This window comes from Sus scrofa, chromosome 15, assembly GCF_054392235.1.
Source record: "Sus scrofa isolate SSC_HxYL_T2T_F1_AM1 chromosome 15, Sscrofa_HxYL_maternal_Yorkshire_Landrace_v2.0, whole genome shotgun sequence".
NCBI classification, from domain to species: domain Eukaryota; kingdom Metazoa; phylum Chordata; class Mammalia; order Artiodactyla; family Suidae; genus Sus; species Sus scrofa.
Genome location: NC_139397.1, coordinates 48,031,160 through 48,056,573, shown reverse-complemented (window position 1 = coordinate 48,056,573; position 25,414 = coordinate 48,031,160). Strand labels below are relative to the sequence as shown.

The following is a 25,414-nucleotide window of genomic DNA, read 5'->3' as shown; positions in this document are numbered from 1 at the left end:
TAAACACATTCACATTACTTTTAAAGAAAATGGTAAAGAACCAGAGCTTACTAGTTTCCATCATTCATGTAAATGCAAGAACACCCTCAATTTATATCAAGCCAGAGATGCACTACCATTAACACATTAACATCTTTCACTAATGTCCTTATGGAAAGTGCATCCTGGCAATGCTAACCTCCCTGCAGGCTGATCCCACCTGGCTCCCATTTCAAACACAATGGGAAAGCAGATCCATGCTGGGGACTCAGCAGGATCCCACAGGAAAGTTGTTAACTGATTCAGAGACTGGCTGTAACACAATTTGGACAAATTAAACCTCCAAGGCAGTTTGATGGGTGAACAAACCAAAGAAGGTGGTGTGGTGGGTCTTGGAATAAATATGGAGTGGATACCTGAGGCATGGTGAGGTTACAGCCAGAGCCTGAACTTGGGGACAGGGAGCTCCTGAGGGGAACCCCTGGGTGGGTCCGGTGGTTCTGTTTCTTTGTGTCAGTTAACAGAATCCTATTTCTGGGATATTGCTGCAACTGATTCCAACAGGTTTCACCTGCAGTGTTGAGGAGGACTAAACAGGAGAGAGACTTAGAATCTCCCTGAGTCACAGAAAGGGTGGTTTAGGAGTGCCTTCGTGAGCTTGCCTGCTAACAAAAAATGATCTGAGAGTCCGTACAGCTTTCATTTTAAAATTTGAGCCATGAAACCCGTATGATAATGCAAAGTCACTAGTCCCTAAAGAACAAGTAGCATCCGAATTTTGCTTCTGGCCACTGGATATGTTAAAGTTACCTGCTCGGATGTCTAAAGCTTTTAGCCAATATTTGTAGAAAAAAAAATTTTAAGATTTTTCATGGGCGTAGTTTTCAAAACAGTCTTTCTCTTTTTTCCCCTTCTGATAAGAATTACCTTGGTTCCTGGATAAGACCAGATAGGACACTTATTTGATGTGGTTTGTTCAAAAGGCACAGAGAAAGAATCCAAGTTCTACCCAGAAGGACTTTGTTCCAAACATCCAGATCTTTTACAATATCTTCAAGCTTTCTGAGATGAATAGAGGAAGACTGGTAAAAAAGGCAGGGGGGCTTTGAATTGTTTTTAGAGCTTCAATTCTGTTCTTAGGAAGACTTCATCTGTGAGACAAGTACAGTTATTTTTATTTCCTCAAAGAATTGGGTGGCAACCTGAATGGTATAGAGGCTGCCCCCATCCAACTATATTATCCTCAATTTGCTTCTTTAAACTAGAGAAGATCTTCAATTAAGATGGAAAATTCCTGACTGACTGGCTAAAGATTCTGTTTGGGGGAAGCTGGAACTACTTAGTCTCAGTTTGGTGACTTTGTGACGTCTCCCTGTCTCTTCACACAGTCTTCTTACTGTTCATGTCTGTGTCCAAATCTCCCTTTTCATAGGGAAATCAGTCATTCTGAATTAGGGTTCTCCCAAAGACTTCACTTTTAACTTGATTATCTCTGTGAAGATCCTATAAAGGTCCAATAAGGTCACATTCTGAAGTACTGGGGGTTAAGAGCACAACATTTTTTGGGGAGGAACACAGTTGAACCCAACATAGCAATGATACTCAATTTGGAAAACAGGAATATAAAGGTTAATTTACACATTATCTGCCTTAGACATTTCTGCAAGTTAAAAATAAATATATTTTGAAACTTTTAAGTAATGTGTTTCTAATATTTCTGTTAAATAGGCAGAAATAGGAAATATGAGTTCTTTCTTAAGATACCCTTTTTAACAATAATCAGATTGCTAAATGTTTTTAATTATCCCAATTTCTATCTCTGCTTTTATTTAATATGAAACATTTTAGCAACACATTTTTTTCATTGATGTGCCAGGATTTTTAAAAATTTGTAGCATAAAATTATCATACTGAATTACCGAAAGTTAAACAGGACAGTTTAGATAGAGGTGGTGCGTAACTGAGAAAGAAAAGGCTCACAGAAGTGTTTTGTATTTTTAGACCTCATATTAATTAAAAACAGATCTCTGTTCTCTGAAACACTGCTCTTCTGCCATAGAGTTACCTCAACTCTTTCTTAGGCTTTTCCCATAAGGACTATAGTTCAGAACCTATCATCTCAAATTTCTGGTTGAAATGACTTGTTCCATTGGCATTAGTTATCATCTACTGGTCTAGATTTAACTCTCTCCGGGTTGATTATCCAATTCTGTCAAGATCTGTGCTTCACAAAACTATATTTATACCTTCAAGATTATTAAGACTTATTTTATGTCCCCTTATTTAAACTGACTTCCCCCCAAAAATCTCAGAGGCAAATGTTCTCAAGAGAATGACTCACTTTCAGACACCTGTCTGGTACCCAGATGTGAACTGAGGCATGCTGAAATGACTCTACTCTGGAAAGCATGGAGGAGAGAAGGTGTCTGCTGCCTAGCAACACTATCCTCAGGACCACAGGAGAAAACCTCCATGTCAGCAGGGCAGCGTTAGCAATTCTGCAATGCTAGGGAAAGTGAAGGGAAAATCTACATTAGCAACCTGATGCAAATTCGGGATGTGGAGGTATTTTTGTAGCTACTGTGGATTAGATAGCTGTACGCCTTCTCAAATGCATGACGTTTGTAGACTCAAAACACTTGCTTGCAGTCAAGTCTCTAATTGAAATCATAAAACTCTTCCATTTCTAGTTCCTCATCTTCAAGGTATTTCATGAGATATTAACACATTCTTAGTAGATGCAGTTTGAGTAGCGAAACACAAATGCTTTTATCTTAATGAAAGATGCCCTGGAAAGAGAACTAATGAAATCTCCAATTTTAGCTAAAACTAGCTGAGTATTTGAATGATCTCTGGGTGTCATTCAGTTGTGACTGTCACCCTGAACTTCACGTAATGCATCAAGATGGTAAATCAGATGAAGTCTAGCCAGCCACAGTCTTTCACCTGTTACTGCTTTACTCGAAACCTTGACTTGAAAACAAACCCATCAAAAATCTAGAAAATCATTTAATTGCATAGCCCATATAAGCAGAAGCCTTGATACCCACCAGCTTTAAAACTCTGGGTTAATTATTGTATGCATGTGTGTATATACTATATATCTTTTGTGTGTAAAAAGAGCTTCTTTATGTAAAGTTAGTTTTCAAACATTCGGGCTTCAGCATAAAAAGTCAGTTTACTAATAGGACACATCCATAAACAATTTTTCCAAATAAACAGATGTCACTGAATTTGCCTTGTTCTTCTTTCAAGAACAACAGATTTTTGCCTTCCCTTCCTTTGTAGGCTGAGATGAAATAAAGTAAAACATTGGAGTTTGAATATGTTTTACTTTTTCAACAGTTCCCAGTGCAGATTGATTACCCCCCCACCCCCGCCGCTTTTTGTAAGGCTAATTCAGCAGTAACAAGAATGGCCTACCCTTCTTGTCAATCCCTGGCCAAGTGATTCAGTGTTGACAAAGGCCAGTCACATCCAGTCAGAAGGAGGACATTTACCCAGGTGTGTCCTTCAATTGCTCTGTGGTCAAAAACACTAGGCAGGTGGTTTGGATTATTAATATGTAATTTCTCACTTACAGACTAGCAGCAACAGCTTAATTATTTACTGGATCCAACAATGGAAGAGAGGATGAATGTGGCCAGGACCATGGCCAGGACTGGGAAGGGAGGGGTGGTTTGGTAGACTAAAGGGCAGCCTATGTAAATCAAGGTACCTCAGTTTAAATCAGGGCACTAAAAGAAGCCTTAATAATCTTGAAGGTATAAATATAGTTCTGTGAAGCACAGATCTTGACAGAACTGGATAATCAGTCTGGAGAGAGTTAAATCTAGACCAGGCACACCAATCACCAGGTGAACTCGGGGAGAACTGTGTGTAGGAAAAAGCACTGCCAGGTCTTGCCTGAGGACTCGTCAGTGTTCATCCTGAGCACATGCATAGGAGGGGGTTCTAGCTGCCTGGCCATGAGAAACGTTTCCTTCTGTTTTTGCATCTCTTGACAAATTCCCTGTGATGTGCATCATGTTCTGATGTAATGCTGATCTGATAATACAGTTTTTCTTGCTCTTCCTTTGTGGAGAGGTTTTTTGGGTTGGGAGATGTGGGTTTTATTTCCCCAACAAACTTCAAATCCTTTGTGGAACAGGCAAAACACAGAAACACAAGCTACTGTATGCAAATACTGACTCTAAGTACACTCAGATATTCTTTGAAAAAGTCAAAATACATTTCTTATTGTTAATTTCATTTTTTTTATCTACTGCAATGAAAAATACACTAAATTTTATGGCATATATTATTTCTTAGATTCCCACTGGCTATATCTATTCTCTATGCTATGAAAAAAAAATTACAGTGGTTTACTGACAAATAAAAGTATGAAGCACATGTATTATATCTCTGACATGAATAGAGCTACTGCTCCCTCTTCATCTCCCAGCTCGATTCCCAGGGCCTCCACCATCTGAACTCTGGGGTTACCAGAAGAACTTCCTGCTTCCTGCTTAATTATATTTACAAATTGTGCCCTCTCCTGTGCATTTAATAGAAGTTTAGAAAAGAAGAGCTCTCTTTTCAATTTTAAAGACACAGGTTCTTATTTCCTTTGTGTAAAATTCTACAGCAAAGGAGAAATATTTTCAAAATGATGGAGTTAGTTCACTGATTTTAAAATATGTGTAAAAGTTACTACGTATTAGGAATAAAAAGAGGAAATGGCTCCTGTCCTCAGAGTGATCATAATGTCTTAGGGTCAAAAGGCAACTTTCGAGAGTATCAACTAAAAACTGACAGAATCAGTGAGAAGTAGGGGAAGAAACCATCCTAGTTCAGTGTGAGGGGAGCATGTAGAACTTCAAACTGAGTAATTGTGAAATGACCATAATAGTAGCAGGTGGTTTTAGATCAACAAAATAGAAGGACAGCCCTCCCTATTAAAATTCCTTTTTTACACTATAAACGGAAAGGTAAACTGGGTAATTCATAGTGACTGCTCTGGAGAATACTCCTATCCTGATGTTCCGTATTGCCTTGCCCTTCAACCCCTGTCCCCAGGGATTCCAGGGAGTGGTGTGCTCACCGTGCCCTGTGGGGCCAGAGCCCATTGTTCCCCCACCTTCCTTGGGAAAGCCTGGCATTCACCCCAGAAGCCCACACTGTTCAGCGACTCTATGTTCATTAATGCCTTAATCTAGTCCATTCTAATAATGCAAAGCAGTTTTACTTAATTATTATCATGAAAGAAAAATTAGGAGTTTTATCACTTCTAATCAAATAACTTAAATACGAACGGGATGAAAATGTGCATTACTTATGTATTGTGCTCTTTGCAGGAATATTCTTTAGTCAAAAATGGACATTTTCTTTCTCTTTCTCTCAGCTGGTCCTTCTCTTAAACAACAATAGTTTTAAATTACCAATTTATGAGGTAGTGTACCACTCTGCAATGGCATTACAAGAGTCATTTTCTAAATTAAGCCTCTGAGATCTTTTCCATACTTCTCAACTCGGAGACTCAGTATTAGGGCTTAGAGGTCAACATAAGACTGTGTTCTGGATATTTCAGAGAGACAGTTCTCCAAGATTTCTATTAGAGTGAAGTACACCTGTTTCTTTTGACAACTGGAATTGCCCTGCTCTACTTCCAACAAGTACTACACACTACTAATTTTAAATATTTTTAGAAATTTTCCTCCTATGCTGAATGTTAGCTGGAAGGCAGGAAACTTGCTTCTGATTTAGGGAAAAGAGATATTCTAGTCCTAGTCAACGCTCTTTATCTGCCTCTCTATATATTTACCTATTTACCTATTTTTCCCTTCTTCCTCCTTCTCCCCCCCCCATTTTCCCCTCTATTCTCTGTCTTACAGACACAACACACACATACACACACACCCTCATATATACATGGGGACAGTGCTGATGAGATTGTTATTCTTTACTTAAACAACCCCTAAGTTTCTATAGATGTCAAAGATAGTGTGATATTTTCTTTGAGAACTTGTTGCCCTTCTGGGAAAACAAGATACTTGCTGTTTAGCAGTGATGAGATGCTACTAATTCTTTTCTTTTCTGAAGAAATTTAATCATCAACACAATTGCTAGTTCTTTTCTTAAGAAATTTAATCATCAACACAATTGTCAGTTCAAATCCTATAAGGTGTAGTTCATTTTATGTTACAAAAATGTTCAAAGACAATAAATTAAAGTCACAATTGCTCCACTCTCAGAATTATTCAACATAAAAATGCTTTTATGTCCCCATAGAGTCTGCTGAATTCACTGTACTAAATACTTGCTTGAATACATGGAAACTAAGGACAAAATTGTGTGGATTGGTGGGTGTGGATTTATGTGTCTAAGTCCATTTAACTGGTAGAAAACTGAGCCTGTCTTTATTTATAATCTTAATGTCTTGAGGCAGAGCAAGATGGTGGAAGAGTAAAAAGTTGCACTCACCTTCTCCCTCAAACACATTTAAAAAAAAAAAAGCATCTACATGTAAAATGACTTGTACAGAACACCAATAAAATGCTGGCAAAAGAACTTACACCTCTAAAAAGGGCAAGAAACTCTTGACATAACTGGGTAGAACAAAAGAAAAAAGAGAGAAAAGGAATCAGGACAGGACTAGCATTCCCAAGAGGGAACTGTGAAGGAGAAAAGGAACCCATATTCTGGGAAGCCATCTAACTGATGGAAAGATCAGCTGAGTTGGAGAGACCTCAAAGTCTCTGAGAAAAGTGCAGCAGCTGGACTGAGACCAGCAAAACGGAGTGAGAGCCACATAGATCATCTGAACCACCGGCCTGGACACCACGGCCTGAGACGCTTGGGGAGGGGGGTGCTGGGCGCTGAGACTTAGGCTCCAAAGGTCAATCCAGGAGAGAGGACAGGGACTGGCTGTGTGGGGACAGCCCAAGGGGCTAAAGAGCAATGTGCCACAGGCAGGGGAGCAGGAAGCTAAGGGCTGAGGAGGGGAACACCACAGCAGAGAGAACCCAGGAAAAGGTCCAGACTTGCAGGAGAGGCAAGGCGCCATTGTTGGGGAGAGCGAGAGGAGGAGGGGAGGAGGGCCATAGGAAACTCCTTGCACCCGAGTGTGCACATGCCTGCGAGCTCTCCGAGGGTGCAGTGGCTCTGGGGCAGGCTAAGGGCTGCGAGAAGCCTCTTGCTCCTTTAGGGGAGAGCAAAAGCAGTAGCCTGCACAAGGTGGACAGGCACCTCTTCTGTGGGCTAAGGGCATGCGGGGGTGGGGGGGAGGCTATTTGCGAAGTGGTGCCTCTGGCACAATCTTACACGTGGCAGGGATAGACTGTGTCAGTCCTCTCAGAGGCCAGAGGGAGATGTGGCATGCCACCACCAGGGGCCTGTGAGTGGGCTCTACCTGTGACCCCAGGTACCTCAGGGGTTGGCAAAAAAGAAAAAAAGAGGGCACTATAATCAAGCACCATATGCTGTTGCTCTCACTCCCCTAGGAACACACCCGCCCTGCAGCTGCCACTGAAAAACACTTTGCATGGCACCCAGACACTTGGTCACTGCTCCTTCTCAAGATCCTAAAACTAGGAGCAGCTGGTACAGCACCTCCTGCATGGGCTAAGTGGAATAGTGTGCTTCTTGCTTGGTCTGAAGATAGACGGGCAAACTGCCCCAGTTATCTCTGACTCCAGAGGTGGGTGTGGCCCAGCACCACTGGGATGCCTGAACAAAAATGACTTTCAGCCCCAACCACCTCAGAGGGCACCACACAGAAAAGGACACTGTGACACACCACCACCTGCTGTTGCTCCCATTCCCCTGGGAGCACAACCCCCCTGCTGCTGCCACTGCCAAACCCTCTGGGCAGTGCTCAAATGCTTCATGACTGTACCTCCCCAGGAACCTGCAACTAGGATCAGCTTGTGCAGCACCTCCTGTCGGAGCTAAGCAGGACAAGGTGCTTCTTGCATGGTCTACAGGAGGTAGGGGCAAACCACCACAGATATCTCTGGCTCCAGAAGTGGGAGTGGCTCACCACCACTAGGGGTCCATGAACAGGTACCACTTGCAGCTCCATTCACCTCAAGGGCACCACAGAGGAGGGCATTGTGACCAAACACCAACTGTTGGTGCTCTTGCACCTGGTGACACACTGGCCCCGCTGCTACCACTACCAAACGCTCCAGGCAGTACCCACACACCTGATCTCTGTCACCTCCCAGGATCCTGCAACTAGGAGCAGCCGGTACAGCACCTCCTATGAGGGCTGAGTGAGATGGGTTGCTTCATGCAAGGTCTACAGATGGCCAGGGGCAAACCACCACAGTTAACACTGACTCCAGAGATGGTCATGGCCTGTTACCACTAGGGATCCCTGAACAGGCACCACCTGTGGTTCCAGTCACCTCAGAGGAGGGCACTGCAATCCAACACAAGCTGTTGTTGCTCTCACTCCCCTGGGAACTCACACACCCTGCTGCGGCTACTGCCAAATGCTCTGGTCACCTTGTAGACCTGCCTAGAGCTCATTACCGCTTCCCAGGGGCTGCAACTAGGAGTAGCCTGTGCCAGCTCTCCGCAGGTCCTTGCTGCTGTTGAGAGCCCAATGGCCAGGCACCGAATGCTGGCCCTACCCTTTGCCTCCTTCTCCCTGACAACACACCGAGAACCCTGGGGAAAACCAGCCTGCTCACACTGAAGAAAGAGACAGAAAAGATTCAAACTCCCACACCAAAAATAAATAGAACCCCCACCCAAAAAAATACAAAGGGGTATTCTTGAAGAGAAGTAGCCTTACAAGACTACAGTTTCGCTTCCCCAAACTCACAGAAAAAGAAAAGCACAAGCAAGATGAAGAAGCACAGAAACCATTCCCAGTTAAAGCAACAAGAGAATGCACTTAAAGCAGTCAACAAGGAAACGGACCTCTGCAGTCTGACAGACATTGAGTTCAAAAGGGAGATAGTGAAAATACTGAAGGAATTAAAAGAGGATATGAACAGTAATGCAGATTCTTTTAGAAAGGAAGGAGAAAATATAAGAAGGAGCCAAGAAGTACTAGAAAATTCATCTACAGAGATAGAAACTGAGCTAAAGGCAATAAAGACCAGAAAGAATAATGTACAGTAACGAAGAAGTGACGTGAAAGACAGAATTATGGAAATCACCCAGGCAGGACAGCAGACAGAAAACCAAATGCAAAAACATGAAAGTAATATAAGAGACCTATGGAATAATATACAGCAGACCAATCTGCACATAATAGGAATTCCAGAGGAGAAGAAAAAGAAAAGGGGTTGAAAATATATTTGAAGAAATTATGGCTGAAAACTTTCCAAATCTAAAGGATACTGACATCAAGATACAGGAAGCACAGAAGGCCCCAAACAAGTTGAACCCAAATACGCCAACACCAAGACATACTGTAATAAAAATGGCAAAAGTTAGAGAGAGGATTCTAAAGGCAGCAAGAGAAAAGCAAAGCATTAATTATAAGGGAAGCCCCAGAAGGCTATCAGGTGAGTTCTCTATAGAAACACTACTGGCCAGAAGGGAGTGGCAAGATATATCTAAAGTGCTGAAAGGAAAAAAAAATTTTGCAACCTAGAATACTCTATCCAACAAGAATATCATTTAAAATAGAAGGGGAAATAAAGAATTTCCCCAACAAACAAAAGCTAAGAGAGTACAGCAATACTAAACCCATTCTAAAAAAAAAATACTGAAAGGTCTCCTCTAAATTAAACAAAAAGTAAAGAAAAAGGAAAAGAAAAAAAGAAGAGTTAGGATGGAGGAAACCACTATTCAAAAGCAGTCACTTAAATAAGCCAGCACATGAAGATGTTGGGGGGAAATAAAAAAGACATCAAAACCATACAAAGTGGGAAAGGAAAGTAAGAAAATATAGATTCTTCTTTTATTTTAATGATGTGTTTGAGCCTACATGACTATCAGGGTAAAGCATGCAGATATAGGAAGGGGTTAACATACTGAAAAAACAGGGCAACCACAAATCAAAAACGAACATTCCATTCACAAAAAAGGAAAAGTACTCAAGCATCAAATAAATGGAAACCCTCCAACTAAAAAAGAAAAAAACAAAAGAGAAACATAGACTCAACTGGAAAACAAGGTTTAAAATGACAATTAATGCATATCTATCAATAATCACCTTAAAGGTCAATGGACTGAATACTCCAATCAAAAGGCACAGAGGGGCATACTGGATAAAAAAGCAACTCCTCCAATCTGTTGTCTAACAAGAAACTCACCTTAGGGCAAAGGACACATAGAGATTGAAAGTGAGGGGATGGGAAAAGATATTTCATGCCAATGGACAAGACAGGAAAGCAGGAGTTGCAATACTCTTATCAGGCAAAATAGACTTTAAAATGAAGGCCATAAAGACAGACAAAGAAGGACACTATTTAATGGTAAAAGGATCCATTCAAGAAGAGGATATTACAATCATCAATATATATGTCCCTAATATAGGAGCACCCAGATACCTCCAACAAATACTAACAGACATAAAAGGAGAAACTGATGGGAATACAATCATAGTAGGAGGCTTTAACACCCCACTCACATCAATGGACAGATGCTCTAGACAGAAAAATCAATAAGGCAACAGAGATCCTAAAGGACACAATAGCACAGTTAGGCTTAATCGACATTTTCAGGACATTACATCCAAAAACATCAGAATATACATTCTTCTCAAGTGCACGTGGAACATTCTGAAGGATTGATCACATTCTGGGGCACAAAGCTCACCTCAACAAATTTAAGAGTGTACAAATTATTTCAAGTATCTTCTCTGACCACAATGGCATGAAACTAGAAATCCACCTCAGGAAAAGAAATGAGAAAAAACTGACCTCATGGAGACTAAACACCATGCTACTAAATAACCAATGGGTCAATGAGGAAATCAAGAGGGAAATTAAAAAACACCTGGAGACAAATGACAATGAAGACACAACCCCTCAGAATCTATGGGATTTCAAAAAAGCAGTGCTCAGAGGGAAATTCATAGCAATAAAGGCCTTCCTGAAAAAAAGAAGAAAAATCTCGAATCGACAACTTAACCCACCACCTAAATGAATTAGAAAAGAAGAACAAATGAAACCTAAAGTCAGCAGAGGGAAGGAAATCATAAAGATCAAAGAGGAAATCAATAAAACAGAGATTTTAAAAAAAACAATAGAAAAAAAATCAATAAAACCAAGAGCTGTTTCTTTGAAAAGGTAAATAAAATTGACAGACCTCTGGCCAGACTCACCAAGAAAAGGAGAAAAAAAATAAATAAATAAACAAAATAAGAAATGAAAAGGGAGAAGTTACAACGGATACTACAGAAATAGAAAAAACCATTAGAGAATACCATAAACAATTGCATTCTAACAAATTTGACAACCTAGAAGAAATGGAAAATTTTCTAGAGACGTACAGTCTGCCAAAACTGAATCAAGAAGAAATAGATCAACTGAACAGACCCATCACTGGAAATGAAATTGAATATGTCATAAAAACACTCTCTGCAAATGAAATCCAGGACCAGATGGCTTCACAGGCAAATTATACCAAACATACAAAGAAGAACTTATACTCATCCTCCTTAAACTTTTTCAAAAGGTTGAAGAAGCAACACTCCCAATGGTGACATTCTATGACACCACCGTCACGCTAATTCCAAAACCAGACAAAGATACCACCAAAAAAGAAAACTATAAGCCAATATTTTTGATGAATGTAGACGCAAAAATTCTCCATAAAATTTTAGCCAACTGAGTCCAACAACATATCAAAAAGATCATACACCACGACCAGGTGGGATTCATCTCAGGTTCACAGGGATGGTTCAACATATACAAATCAATCAACGTCATACATCACATTAACAAAAGAAAATTCAAAAACCACATGATCATCTCAATAGATGCAGAAAAAGCATTTGACAAAGTCCAACATCCCTTCATGATCAAAACTCTTACCAAAGTGGGTATAGAGGGAACATACCTTAACATAATAAAAGCCATTTATGGCGAACCCACAGCAAATATAATACTCAATGGAAAAAAGCTGAAAGCCTTCCCACTAAAATCTGGAACAAGACAAGGAAGCCCACTCTCACCACTGTTATTCAACATAGTACTGAATGTCCTAGACACAGCACTCAGACAAACAAAAGAAATTAAAGGCATCCATATAGGAAGTGAAGAGGTAAAACTGTCACTGTATGCAGATGCCATGATACTATACATAGAAAACCCTAAGGACTCAACCCAAAAATTACTTGAACTGATCAATGAATTCAGCAAAATAGCAGAATATAAGATGAACATTCAGAAATCAGTTGCATTTCTGTATGCTAAGAATGAAATATTAGAAAAGGAACATAAAAATACAATACTTTTAAAAATTGCACCCAAAAAATCAAATACCTGGGAATACACCTGACCAAGGAGGTAAAAGTCTTATATGCTGAGAACTATAAAACATTAATCAAGGAAAATAAAGAAGACGTAAAGAAATGGAAAGATATTCCATGCTCCTGGATTGGAAAAATTAATGTTGTAAAAATGGCCACACTACCCAAAGCAATCTACAGATTCCATGCAATCCCTATCAATTTACCAATGACATTTTTCACAGAACGATAACAAACAATCCAAACATTTATATGGAACAACAAAAGACCCAGAATTGCCAAAGCAATTCTAAAGAACAAAAACCAAGTAGGAGGCATAACTCTCCCAGACCTCAGGCAATATGACAAAATCACAGTCATCAAGACAGTGTGGTACTGGTACCAAAACTGACAGACAGGCCAATGGAATAGAATAGAGAACCCGGAAATAAACCCTGACACCTGTGGGCAATTGGTCCTTTACAAAAGAGGCAAGAACACACAATGGGAAAAAGAGTCTATTCAGCAACTATTGCTGGGAAACCTGGACAGCTGCATGCAAATCAATGAAACTAGAACACACCCTCACACCATGCACCAAAATAAACTCAAAATGGCTGAATGACTTAAATGTAAGACAAGACACCATCAAACTCCTGGAAGAGAACATAGGCAAAACACTCTCTGACATCCACCTCATGAATATTTCTCAGGTCAGTCTCCCAAAGCAACAGAAATAAGACCAACAATAAACCAGTGGGACCTAATCAAACTGACAAGCTTTTGCACAGTAAAGAAAACCAAAAAGAAACCAAAAAGACAACTTATAGAATGGAAGAAAATAGTTTCAAAGGATGCAACTGACAAGGGCCTAATCTCTAGAATATACAAACAACATACACAACTCAACAGCAAAAAAACCAACCACCCAATTGAAAAATGGGGAAAATACCTGAATAGACATTTCTCCAAGAAAAATATACAGATGGCCAATAAGCACATGAAATAATGCTCAACATCCCTGATTATTAGCGAAATGCAAATCAAAACTGCCATGAGGTACCACCTCTCACCAGTCAGAATGGCCATCATTAATAAGTCCACAAATAACAAAGGCTGGAAGAGGTGTGGAGGAAAGGGAACTCTCCTGCACTGTTGGTGGCAAATGTAAGCTGGTATAGCCACTATGGAGAACAGTATGGAGGTACCTCAGAAAACTATACATAGAAATACCATATTACCCAGCAATGCCACTCTTGGGCATATATCTGGACAAAACTTTCCTTAAAAAAGACACATGCACCTGCATGTTCATTGCAGCACTATTCACAATAGCCAAGACATGGAAACAACCCAAATGTCCATTAACAGACAATGGATTAGGAAGATGTGGTATATATGCATAATGGAATACTACTCAGCCATAAAAAAGAACAAAATACTGCCATTTGCAGCCAGATGGATGGGACTAGAGACTCTCATACTGAGTGAAGTAAGTCATAAAGAGAAAGACAAGTGCCATATGATATCACTCATATCTGGAATCTAATATATAGCACAAATGAACCTTTCCACAGAAAAGAAAATCATGGACTCGGAGAATAGACTTGTGGTTACCGGGTGTGAGGGGGTGGGAGGGAGAGGGATTGGGAGCTTGAGGTTAACAAATGCAAACTATTACTCTTGGAATGGACTAACAATGAGATTCTGCTGTGTAGCACTGAGAACTATGTCTAGATACTTACAATGCAGCATGATGATGGGCGAAAAAATTATGTACACACGTATGTGTAACTGGGTCCCCATGCTGTATGGTAGAAAATAAAAGTGTGTTGGGGGAAATAACAATGAAAAATAAATGAAAAATAATAATAATTTTAAGTTTTTAAAATTGTTTATCTCAGTCACTGAAGTTTTTGGTGCACCCCTACATTTTGCACTCCATTTAACAGTCTTACTTGACATAACCTTTCCCAGTCCTGGCAAGACAACTGAAGTGATTTGGGACTTCGTGTTTCTTTTCTTTTTCCGTTCTTTTTTTTTTTTTTTTTTTAACATAGTTAGTAGTGTTAAGTGTGAGAACAAGATAAATCACACTAACATCAAAATACCAATAAAGACAAATATGTCCTTCATTTTATGAGCAGAATATCCAAATCCTGGTTTATTCTAAGCCTTGATTTTTTGTGTAGATTTAAGTTTAATCAAGTTAAAAATATCAACAAGAACTAGCAGCTTGTGATAAAATATAAATGAAGTGAGTCAATAAAATAAGGGTCATATTCTAGCTTTATCACACACTGTCCAAGGCCTTCAAACCTCAACCACACTGTCTTCATTTGGGAATAATACATATTAATTTTGTGAGGAAGCTTTTCATTCAGGATAAGAAAAAAAGCAAGTATAATGAGGTAGAAAGTGGGAAATGAGTTATATTAACAAGTATATGAAAACATTACAATTTGTGATATACAAATTTCGACGGTCATTAGCCATCAGCTTGTTTTGTTTTACATCTATTTTCTCTTGAAATTATTGTTGATTTACAGTGTTGTATCAATTTCTGCTATACAGCAAAGTGACCCAGTCATACATATATATACATTCTTTTTTCTCATATTATCTTTCATTATGTTTTATCCCAAAGGATTGGATATAGTTCCCTGTGCTTTATAGTAGGACCTCATTGCTTATCCATTCTAAATGTCACAGTTTGCATCTACTAACCCCAGACTCCCAGTCCATCCCGTTATCTCCCCCTCCACCTTGGAATTTTCACAGTGGTAGAAACTTGGAGGCACAGCTCTGCCCCCATCAGAGGGGTGGACCCTACTCTCTGAGCTACTTCAGGCCTACTCAGTAGGTCACCCACGAATTGCCATATAAAACCACCTGCAGGCTTATAGTTTCTTGTCTCCATAGCTTAGCGATTTCCTGCGACTCTCAGAGAAATGTTGTGATTCATTCTTTGCTTCAGGGAGACGATCGCCAGGTGACAGAAACCCAGGAGAGCTTAGCACAAAGTAGAAAACTGAGTATAAGACTCCCAGAAGAGAACTTTTTAAAAGTCTATTAAGTTTCTTAAATGATAATATAAGTGTGAAAAATCTCATAGGTTGGTGTTTTCTATTTCCTGGGAGGTAATAACAATATTAATAATAGCCAGTGAATGACACTAATAAGTGGTACTTTTATAGTGTCTCTAGTTCTAATCTCAATCACACATAACATTTCATTTCTGTCCTCACAACACACTGTGAGAGTCCAATCTCAATGTCCTCAGATGACTGATGACAATGACAAAAATTAGAGATTGTGATTCACTCAAGATCACTGAAAATAAATTTGAATTTATATTTTCCAAATCTTAGTCTTTTTCTTTTTTTTTTTTTAGCTCTTGAACTTTATTGTTGACATCTTAAGTTATGTCTAGATAAGTCTTTTTCTATTCCAATCATATTTTCCTTATAAACATATTAATTTAAGTAACATCTGGAATAAAATAAAATGTTATAATAATAGGACCCTTTTTAGGACATAGAAGCTATGGCTGTAAGTACTCATAGGTGCTATGGTTTGTTTCCATAATCACAAGCCCTCTGCAGTAGGAACTGGTTTATTTCTGTGGTAGAACTAATGTGCACATTATATCAGTTTTTTGGTGTGCACAGAAATAGGACCGTGTTTGCAGACATTCTGAAATGGCTATCACATCTATCACCACACAGTTACACACTTTTCCTGTGATAAGAATATTTTTCTGAGAGAAGATTAAGATGGCAGAATAGAAGGACTAGAGCTCAACTTCTCTCCTAAAAACAAAAAAATTCACAACTAAAAGCTCAGCAATCTCCACCCAAATGGACCAGAAACCTTAAAAAAGATACCCTACTCCAGAAGACAAAGAGGAGGCCACATCAAGAGGTAGGAGGGGTGATTTCGTGATATAAACAACCCCATACCTCCTGGGTGGAAAGCTCCACAGACTGAAAACTAACTGGTTCACAGAGACTCACCTACAGGAGTGAGAGTTCTGAGCCCCACATCAAACCCTCACATGTGGGGATCCGGCACTGGGAGAAAAAGCCCCTGGAGCATCTGGCATTGAAGGCCAGTGGGGCTTGTGCACAAGAGTTCCACAGGGCTGAGGGAAACAGAGATATCATTCTTAAAAGGCACGCACAGACTTTCATGTGCACTGGGTCCCAGAGCAGAGTGAGATCTCCATAGGAATCTGGGTCAAACCAGACTGCAGTTCTTGGAGGACATCCTGGGAAAACAGGGGTGAATGTGGCCTGTTGTGAGGGAAGGACATTGAAAGCAAAGCTCTCAGGAATATTCAGCAGCCATGTCTTTCTCTGGAGGTGGCCATTTTGGGAAAATCTGGCCCCACCCATCAGCCAGCCGCTGAGAAGCCCCAGGGCAAACAACAATCCAGGTGGGATCACAGCCCCGCCCCTCAGTAAACAGGCTACCTAAAGACCCCTCAGGCACACAGCTGCCTCTAATCCCATCCAGAGACTAAGCCCCACCCACCAGAGGGGTTAGAATGAGCTCCACTCACCAGAGGGCAGACATTAGCACCCCCACCCCCCCATCAGGAAGCCCACAGCCAACACCCATACTGACTTGAGCCACAGAGGGGCAGACATCAGAAGTAAGAGAGGCTACAACTTTAGTATCTGTAAAAAGGTCACCACACCAAAAACCTATAAAAATGAAAAGACAGAGAACTATAACTCAGATGAGGGAGAAAGGAAAAACCCCAGAAAATCAGCTAAGTGATCAGGAGATTCTCAGCCTCCAAGAGAAAGACTTTAGACTGTTGCTGAAGATGATGAAAGACACTGGAAATAAACTGGAGGCAAAGATGGACAACTTACAGGAAACACTGACCAAAGAGATACAAGATATCAAACTTAAACAAGAAGAGATGCAAAATACAATAACTGAAATAAAAAATTCACTAGAAGCAGCTAATAGCAGAATACAGGAGGCAGAAGAATGAATAAGCGAGGTGGAGGACAGATTAGTGGAAATTACGGATGCAGAACAGAAAAGAGAAAAAAGATTGATAACAAATGAAGAGGGTCTCAGAGAACTCTGGGACAATGTGAAACACACCAACATCCTTATTAAAGGGGTGCCAGAAGGAGAAGAGAGAGAGAAGGGGACAGAAAAAATATTCCAAGAGATAATAGCTGAAAAATTCCCTAACATGGGAAAGGAAAGCACAACGAGTACCAAATAAAATAAACCCAAGGAGGAATACACCAAGATACATATTAAACTAACCAAAATTAAAGACAAAGAGAAAATCTTGAAAGCAGATAGGGAAAAGAAACAAGTAACACACAAGGGAACCCTAATAAGGTTATTGGCAGATTTTTCAGCAGAAACTCTGCAGGCCAGAAGGGAGTGTCATGATATACTTAATGTGATGAAAGGAAAAAAACCTCCAAGATTACTCTATCCAGCAAGGCTCTCATTCAGATTTAAAGGAGAAATCAAAAGCTTTACAGATAAGCAAAAGCTAAGAGAATTCAACACTAAATCAGCCTTACAACACATACTGAAGGAACTTCTCTAGGCAGAAAAGAAAAGGCTGCAATCAGAAACAAAAATTCCACAAATGACAAGGCTCACCAGTAAAGGTATATATACAGTAAAGATATGAAATCATCCATGCACAATTATACAACCAAAATCAGAAATCATGAGAAGAGGTGGGTACAAATGCAGGACACTGGAGATGAACTTGCAGTTAAGAGACCAACAACTTAAAACAATTTTATATACATATAGACTCATATCGAAACTTCAGAATAACTGCAAACCCAAAATCTACAACTGATACACAAACAGGGAATCTCTGGAGAAGAAACATATCTCACAGTAAATAAGTGCATAATCCACCATGAAGGGGGTCATTTGACATCATTCTTGGAATGCTGAAGTCTTCTTAGAACCGATTCTGATTTCCTCTCCATCAAAGAATTTATGATAATTATAATTAAATAATGCAACTCTACAATTAAATAAAAAAGAGTGTTTTTCCTCCAGTTTTATTAAGAAATAAGTAACATAACTCACTATATACATTTAAGGTGTACAGCATGATTGTTTCATTTAATGATGAGAACTTCCAATACTTACTCAATTAGCTAATTTCAAATACTCTGCAACAGGGCGTTATTACCTATGGTCACTGTGCTATACATCACATCCCTAGGACTTATAACTACAAGTTTGCACCTTGTGACCCCTTTGCCCCACGTCTTCCACCCCCACTCCTGCCCTGTTCTCTGTATCTATGGTGTTCGTTTGTTCCATGTTTATTAAATTCCACACATAAGAAAGGTCACATGGGATTTGTTTTTGGGTTATTTTACTCACCATAATGATCTCAAGGCCCATACGTGTCATCAAAAACGGCAGAATCTCCTTTTTACGACTGAACAGTGTTCCACGGTGTATATACCTTGTCTTCTTTAGCCACCATCCCTCAGGAACACATAGGTGGACTCCACGTGCTGGCTGCTTTGAACAATGCCGAGGTGAACACAGACGTGCAGATGCCTTTTGGAGTCAGGGCGTCTATTGAGGGTGCACCAAGACCTGCCAGTGCTCCACAGGGAGTCAGCACCGCCATCCAGCTGACTGGAAGCCCAGCCTCAGGCAGCAGCTTTGAATAGAGACAGATGTATCCAGTCCGGCGGGACCCGAGCCTCAGCTCCATCAGCCAACAGAGCCAGGCCACGTTCTCCGGGAGCTCACGAAACCAGGGCTCAGCCGGAAATGCACGGTCTCAGATATAAACTCAGGGCTCAGCCGTAAAACTGCGGCCTCCCCCGGGAAAACTTGGGCCTCAGCCGTAAAACTGGGGTTGCCGTAAAACTGGGGTTGCCGTAAAAGTGAACCTAAGCTGTAAAACTGGAGCTCGGCCATAAATTTGGGCCTCAGATGTTAAACTGGGGCTCAGCCATGAACTTGGGACCGCAGATTAAAAAAAATGGGGCCCAGCGGTAAAATCAGAACCTAAGACGTAAAACAGGGTCTCAGTCGTAAAAATAGAGGCCTCAGACGTAAAACTGGGGCCCACAGACGTAAATTGCGGCTCAGCCGTAAATCTGAAGCCCCAGATGCAAAACCAGATCTTCAGATACAACTGGGGCCTCAGAGGTGAATCAGAGATGCAGGCACGTGTCAGTCTCAGGCGGAGTATCTGGCGACCTGGGAAGGGAGGGCAGCGCAGGATGTGCCATTCTGTGACCGGAGGGAACGTGGGCCCCGAGTGTTCCTCAGACCATATTCCTTCCCCTCTGAGCTCGCCAGCAGCAGACCCCTTCCAGGTCCCCAACACCGCAGCACCAGCCGGGTGGTGAGTTCCCAGGTCTCTGGAACCCCTCATGCCGGCTTTGTGGGTGGGACCCGTGGTCCTCAAAGGGAGGGCTCGCCTCTTGGGAGCGGGTTGGGGTACCCTGTGGCCCCAGGGAGCCTCCTAGGTTTATTGAGAGTCTGTGTACCAGCCCACCATCCCCGTGAGTAGGCACTGCTCAGCGGGTTTTAGGGTTTCAGGAATGAGAAGTCTGGAATCAAGGTGTGGGGGACTCTGTTCCCTTGGGGAGCTTCTTGCCATTTCTGGCTTCTGGAGCCACCCCGCATTCCTTATTTCTTGGCCTTTCGCCCCATCTTCAGACCAGCAGTGGTTAGTGGCCTCTTGTCCCCACTGCATCTCTGATTGTCCTTTTCTGTGGTCACATCTCCTGTTGCTTCCAAGGACAGTTGTGATTATGTTGGGTCCCCCTGGATAATCCAGGGCTCTCCAGTGTAAATTTCCCCAAGTTAATTACATTTGCAAACTCCCCTTACCCATAACTTCATGTATTCCCAGGTCCCAAGGATTTGGATGCCCATGGCTTTGGGGAGTTATCACTCACTCCACCTAGCACAAAGTGAGTACTACATTTAAACCAACTGCTTCCTTATATCGCTGTGCTGCACTCCTAATTATCAATTTAGTCTTCTAAAACTGCTGTCATATGTTTCAGCTTATTAAAGGAGCAAATGGCATTTTACCTTGGAAGACACAGTTACAAAGAAATATTTAAGTGTTTTGCATAATTAGAATATTTTCATTAGAAATCAAATCAGGACTTGCTAGCAAATGGGCTGTCACTAAAATCATTTAATTTTCCAATAATTGAAAATGATCTGGCATACAAATGTGTGTTTAGAGACCCTGAGTCTGATTAGGCAATTGCTTAAGATCCCTTTTAAAAGTCTTCTCATGCTTACGGTGTCTGCATGTCTGCAGCATCTCTCCTCTGACGTGGGATATATTTGGGAGGCATCTCTTAGGATTACTGTTGGAAGTGGTGCATATTTATTCTAAGTATTCTGAACCTATAACTCACAAAACACTCTCCTCTGAGTTCTCTGCCAGTTCAGTATGCTTAAGAATTGCCAGGTAAGTCCACCAACTTCATCAGTCTCTATCTTCCTCCCTAAGAGTTATAAAAGGGAAGATTCCAACTTATTTTGTGGAATACACTTTGGGGAATTTCATTGATTAATGTATAAGTGGATGGAAGATACTACATGAAGCAGGGAGATTTGCTATAAATCAGCTAGAGAAAGTAAGAGTTAAAATGAATAATGCCTTAACACTTTCACAAAAAAAATTTCGCAAGAAAATTGACAATACAATTTCATTTACACATTGTATAAAAATTACTTATCTAAAGATCTAAAGGCACTTAAGTTGATGTCAGCAAGAGGTGCATGTAGAATTGCAGAGTCAGTTCTGAACCCCTCAGCCCTCACCACGTGCAGCCCACGTGTAGCAGAAGCATAGAGATTTTGGTTATCAGTCCTACTCGGGAAGTCAGCAAGGTGGGATGTGTGGCTGCAGGTTTGAGGATACTTTCTATGTTAAGTAATCTCCACACATAGCATATCTTCTTGGTCTTTGTCATCTGTTCTCTTTCTCTCTCTCTCTTTTTTTTTTTTTTTTGGATTAACATTATTTGCTTGGCCTGGTAAGCTATTCATCTGCTCTTTGAATAAATGAATAGGTGATTTTTTTCCTTCTCTAAAGCTCTAGGATTTTTTAATTTTTTAAGTTAATAGATAGTTAATTGACAATGTTGTGTTAGTTTTAAGTGTATGGCAGAGTGACTCAGTTATATATTAGTGTGCGTGCATATGCATATATCATTTGTTCTCTTAAAAAAATAGGCAATTATGATAAAGTGGGACATACAGTTGATGCTCATTAAAGCACCATAGGATTGATTTTAGGATTGCAAGTTAATTTTACATGAGGCAAATTCATAAGTAAAGACTCTGAATAATGAGACTCAGAGGTAATTGGCAAATCTTTAGGATCACATTTTCTGTTTGCTCTTGTGTGTACTTAAGTGCTCATTTATACCAGGGTTTATCCCTGACTGTTAGGGAATAATAGCAGTGCTGCAGAACACAGATGCAGCAGAATAATGAGGGAGGTTTGGACTGAAGCCACATGGCACAAGAAGTCATCCAGCCCAACAGTTAGAGATAGTGAAGGGGCCCACAGCAGAACGGTGAGAAATAAAATGAAAAATCGCACTTCCCACAAACTAGAACCACCAGTCATGTATCAGACACTTGAGAGTATGATGTAACATTGAGCATCATGAGTAACTGGCATAGCTAGTGCATCTCAAATAAGCAAACTTTGGAGATTAAATCAGCAGCTATTTGGGATTATATCTCATGATGTTGTGGGCTAGGAGTTTGGGCATAATTCGGTGGGGCACTTGTGCTACACTTTGCATGAGTGAGGTCTCACATGGTGGCCAGTTGGCAAGTGGGGTCTGGAGGGTACAGAGGGCTTCCACTCACAAGTCAGGGGCCTTGGTAATGGATGGCAGTCTGGGCTCAGCTGTAAATCTACAAGAGAGTCTTCCAGGAGGCCCCGGCAGGTGCAATAGGGTTTCTATGGAGCAGCCTGGGGACCCAGAAAGCCCCTTCAGCTGGTCAGGCAGCTAAGAGCAGGCAATAGTATGGCTCTCAGCTGCAGAAACATCAAAGAATGTGCCCTTTGAAGCTGTCCTTTCTGCCCCTCAAAATACCTCTAGTTAGCATGCTGTACTTCTCTTGAGTTCTATACCCCAAACCAATTAGTGGGCAACGCATTTCTTTTAGAATATACCTTCTCAGATAAGACTTATTTGTTCATTAATGTTTATTTTCTTAATCAAATCACCTTGTGTGTGAAATAGAAACTATTAAAAGAAAGCAAATGCACTTTGTGATGTGCAAATATATTATCATTTCCTTAGAAAAGTCCAGAAAGAACAATAGTGTAATAGTTAGCCTCAGTATCATTACAGAAGAAAGATTTTTAATTCACACATATTAATTGTTTATCGCCATTGCACTTGGTAAAATTAGTTGAATTTCAGTATTTTATTTATTGGTATAAAAATGAAAGTGAGAAGATGGAAATATCTGGAGCAGAGTTTTTTGGTTTGGGAGCTTTGGGTTTTATTTTTAACTCCTACTGCTTACTGAGGCTATTGAAGGCTTAAAAAAAATCAATCTCATAAATGTAATGGATTATTCTATACACTAACTTTAAAAAATTAATCTCGTATAATTTTTATAAACTGTATTGTGTTAACAAGTGAAAATCTGCTGTCTTTAGTAACTAGATCCCATGTATTCTGCTGAATTTAAATTTTTTGTTAATGCAAGAAGACTGTATGCTGTAGTGACAGTGAATTAACTGTGGGGATTCTCACATCTTTTAGGAGGTTTTCTGTCATGTAGGCACAAATAATATATTAACTAAATGAATACAAGAGATCAAGTTAACTAAGCTGGAACTAAGGAAAGAAAGCCAGTTTTCACCACATAACTGTGTGCTCAGCAGTGAGCCAGGAGAACCTGTAAATAAGAAGCAGATTCACAATCTTGTCCTTCACTACTGAGACTTCTCCCATCGATAGATGTCATTTATATGGGGTCCCTCAGTTTTAACTCCCAGGAATGAATGGAAACATTAGTATTGTTTGATAAAACAATAGAAAATAATCATTTGGCTCCTATCTTGACAATTTCCCTTACCACAGCAGCTTCTCATATTTTCTGTCTTTGTAAGTTATGAATGTATACAAAAGTAACCCACACTTATTGTAAATTGTAAAGATTACAAACTTCTGTCATATAGCAAGTAGAAGCACCACATAACACTACAAACAGAGGAGGCTCGCCAGTGATAGTTTCTACCAGGCTTGTGTTTCAGTTTTGGTGCCTTTTGTTCCTGGAGTCAAATAGGAAGCTGGTGTAGAGAAAGGGAAGAGCTTCCTGGAGGCAGGACCGAATTCTACCTCACTCTCTCTCACCTCGCATAAATAACTGGTGATTTCCTGTCAGATGTACTTAGCAGCACCTAAACTGATGATTCCTCAACAAGATCTTTTCTTTCTGAAGAGTCAGAGAGGCCCAGTGAGAGGCCTCAGCACCCACCACTCTCCAAAGAGCAGAGGGAAACCTTGGGACCATTTCAACATCCGCAGACAAGATGCAGAGACTTTTAGTGCCTCAGTTGAAGCCCCACTGCTATGTAATGATGGCTGCTGGTCTCTGTGTAGAGGGGTTTAGGGCTGGTGTTCTGGCTGGAACCTAAAGGCCAGGGGATGTGAATTAAACCTCCTCATCTCAGAAGATCCATTGTTTCATGTATTCATTGCAGATAAAGAGCTGACGGAATTATGGGAGGAAAGGCCCTGTCCCCACCCACACCAGCCTATAGCTGCAAAATTTAAAGAACTCAAGTAGAAATACACATTTTAAATTTGAAGTTAGGTAGGTGAGTATATACACAGATTTTTAAGGCGGATTGAACATTCTTTTGGTTTGGGTAATTCTATCCACATATGGCTTTGGGAAATTTTAAGCAAAGACGTGTTTGAATTGAACTAGACCTTGCTTTTCAAAAAGAGAAACCCATTACGTTTCCCACTGTGTCCTTTTTAGTTTATAAATCACCTTTCTCTTTCTTAGAAAGATTTTTCTCATTTTCTGATTCTGTGACTGTGTGTGTGTGTAAGACTTCCCTTACATCATCTATTTATTTTTTCTTTCTCCCGTTTTCATTATCTTTGATATTTAGGAACCTTTGTGCTTTTGCCTTAGAGGTTACCTCTCTGCTAATACCATTGTGCACTGACCTTATTCCTTTTTCATACAGTATATAAATTGGGTTGTTATTATAAGAAACAAGAAAATAGCTTTTTATACCTTATTTTGCTCTCTTTCATTTCTCCACTATTCAATTCTAAAAAATGTGTTGTTTTTTTTGTTGCTGTTTGTTTGTTTGTTTGTTTTTTGCATTCTTAAATATCTTGGACTATTAGTTTAGTATTCGGTTTCTCAGTCTCAAATAATGCCTTCACTACTGCCAGTTACCTCTGAGTAAGAGATAGCTTACTCTAATTTTTTGCTTTCCTTTCACTTTTCCCATTAAAACAATTAAATTTTTAATACAGTTTTGGTCAGAACATGAAACATTAATCTTTTAGTCTTCTATCTTTACTTAAGCTTTTTGTTCAGGTATTAAGTCTAGAATTTTATATTTGGTACTGACTGTCAGTTGCTTTGTTGTATTTTCACCAGTCTTCTTTTGGTTATTAAAATTTATCCATAATAGATTTTCAAGAAAGACTTTTCCACAATTATTCCTAAAGCCCTTTCATATTCAAAACCTTTATTTCTAGTGTTAGGACTTGAAGAACTGCTTGGTTGGACCTAAACATGTTTTATGTATGGGATGATTTATTTTTCCTTCTCCCAGAACCCCTTGAATGGTGTGGTTTTGTATTGTTTCAGAGGGGAGGGGTATTCAGCATTTCTTTCCTTACCTTAAAGTTTTACAGTATTATTTGAATATATTTTGTAGTAAATAATCCTAAAATCAATTTTCAAAGAATGGAGTGGGTTTTTTCAATATTTAGGATTTGATGGTACATGGTAAAGTTTTTTGTGAAT

The 25,414-nt window shown here is 40.1% G+C and overlaps 1 protein-coding gene and 1 long non-coding RNA gene across 34 annotated transcripts in view; one reads left to right on the top strand and one right to left on the bottom strand.

Annotated features, from left to right (window-relative positions):
- Positions 1 to 19,250, bottom strand: part of LOC106506202 (uncharacterized) — a 356,784-nt gene extending 337,534 nt beyond the window's left edge. For all 23 annotated transcript variants that reach the window (XM_084999787.1, XM_084999786.1, XM_084999791.1 and 20 more), the window contains exon 1: positions 18,773 to 19,250. The gene's annotated coding sequence lies outside the window, so the exon portion shown is untranslated. The remainder of the gene's footprint in view (positions 1 to 18,772) is intronic.
- Positions 19,251 to 19,482: 232 nt separating this feature from the next.
- LOC110257104 (uncharacterized) overlaps positions 19,483 to 25,414 on the top strand; it is a 375,873-nt gene continuing 369,941 nt past the window's right edge. For 9 of the 11 annotated variants that reach the window (XR_014829736.1, XR_014829737.1, XR_014829735.1 and 6 more), the window contains exons 1-2: positions 19,483 to 19,757; positions 20,271 to 20,331. This is a non-coding gene — a long non-coding RNA (uncharacterized LOC110257104). The remainder of the gene's footprint in view (positions 19,758 to 20,270; positions 20,332 to 25,414) is intronic. The other 2 variants (XR_014829740.1, XR_014829738.1) reach the window with 1 other exon arrangement.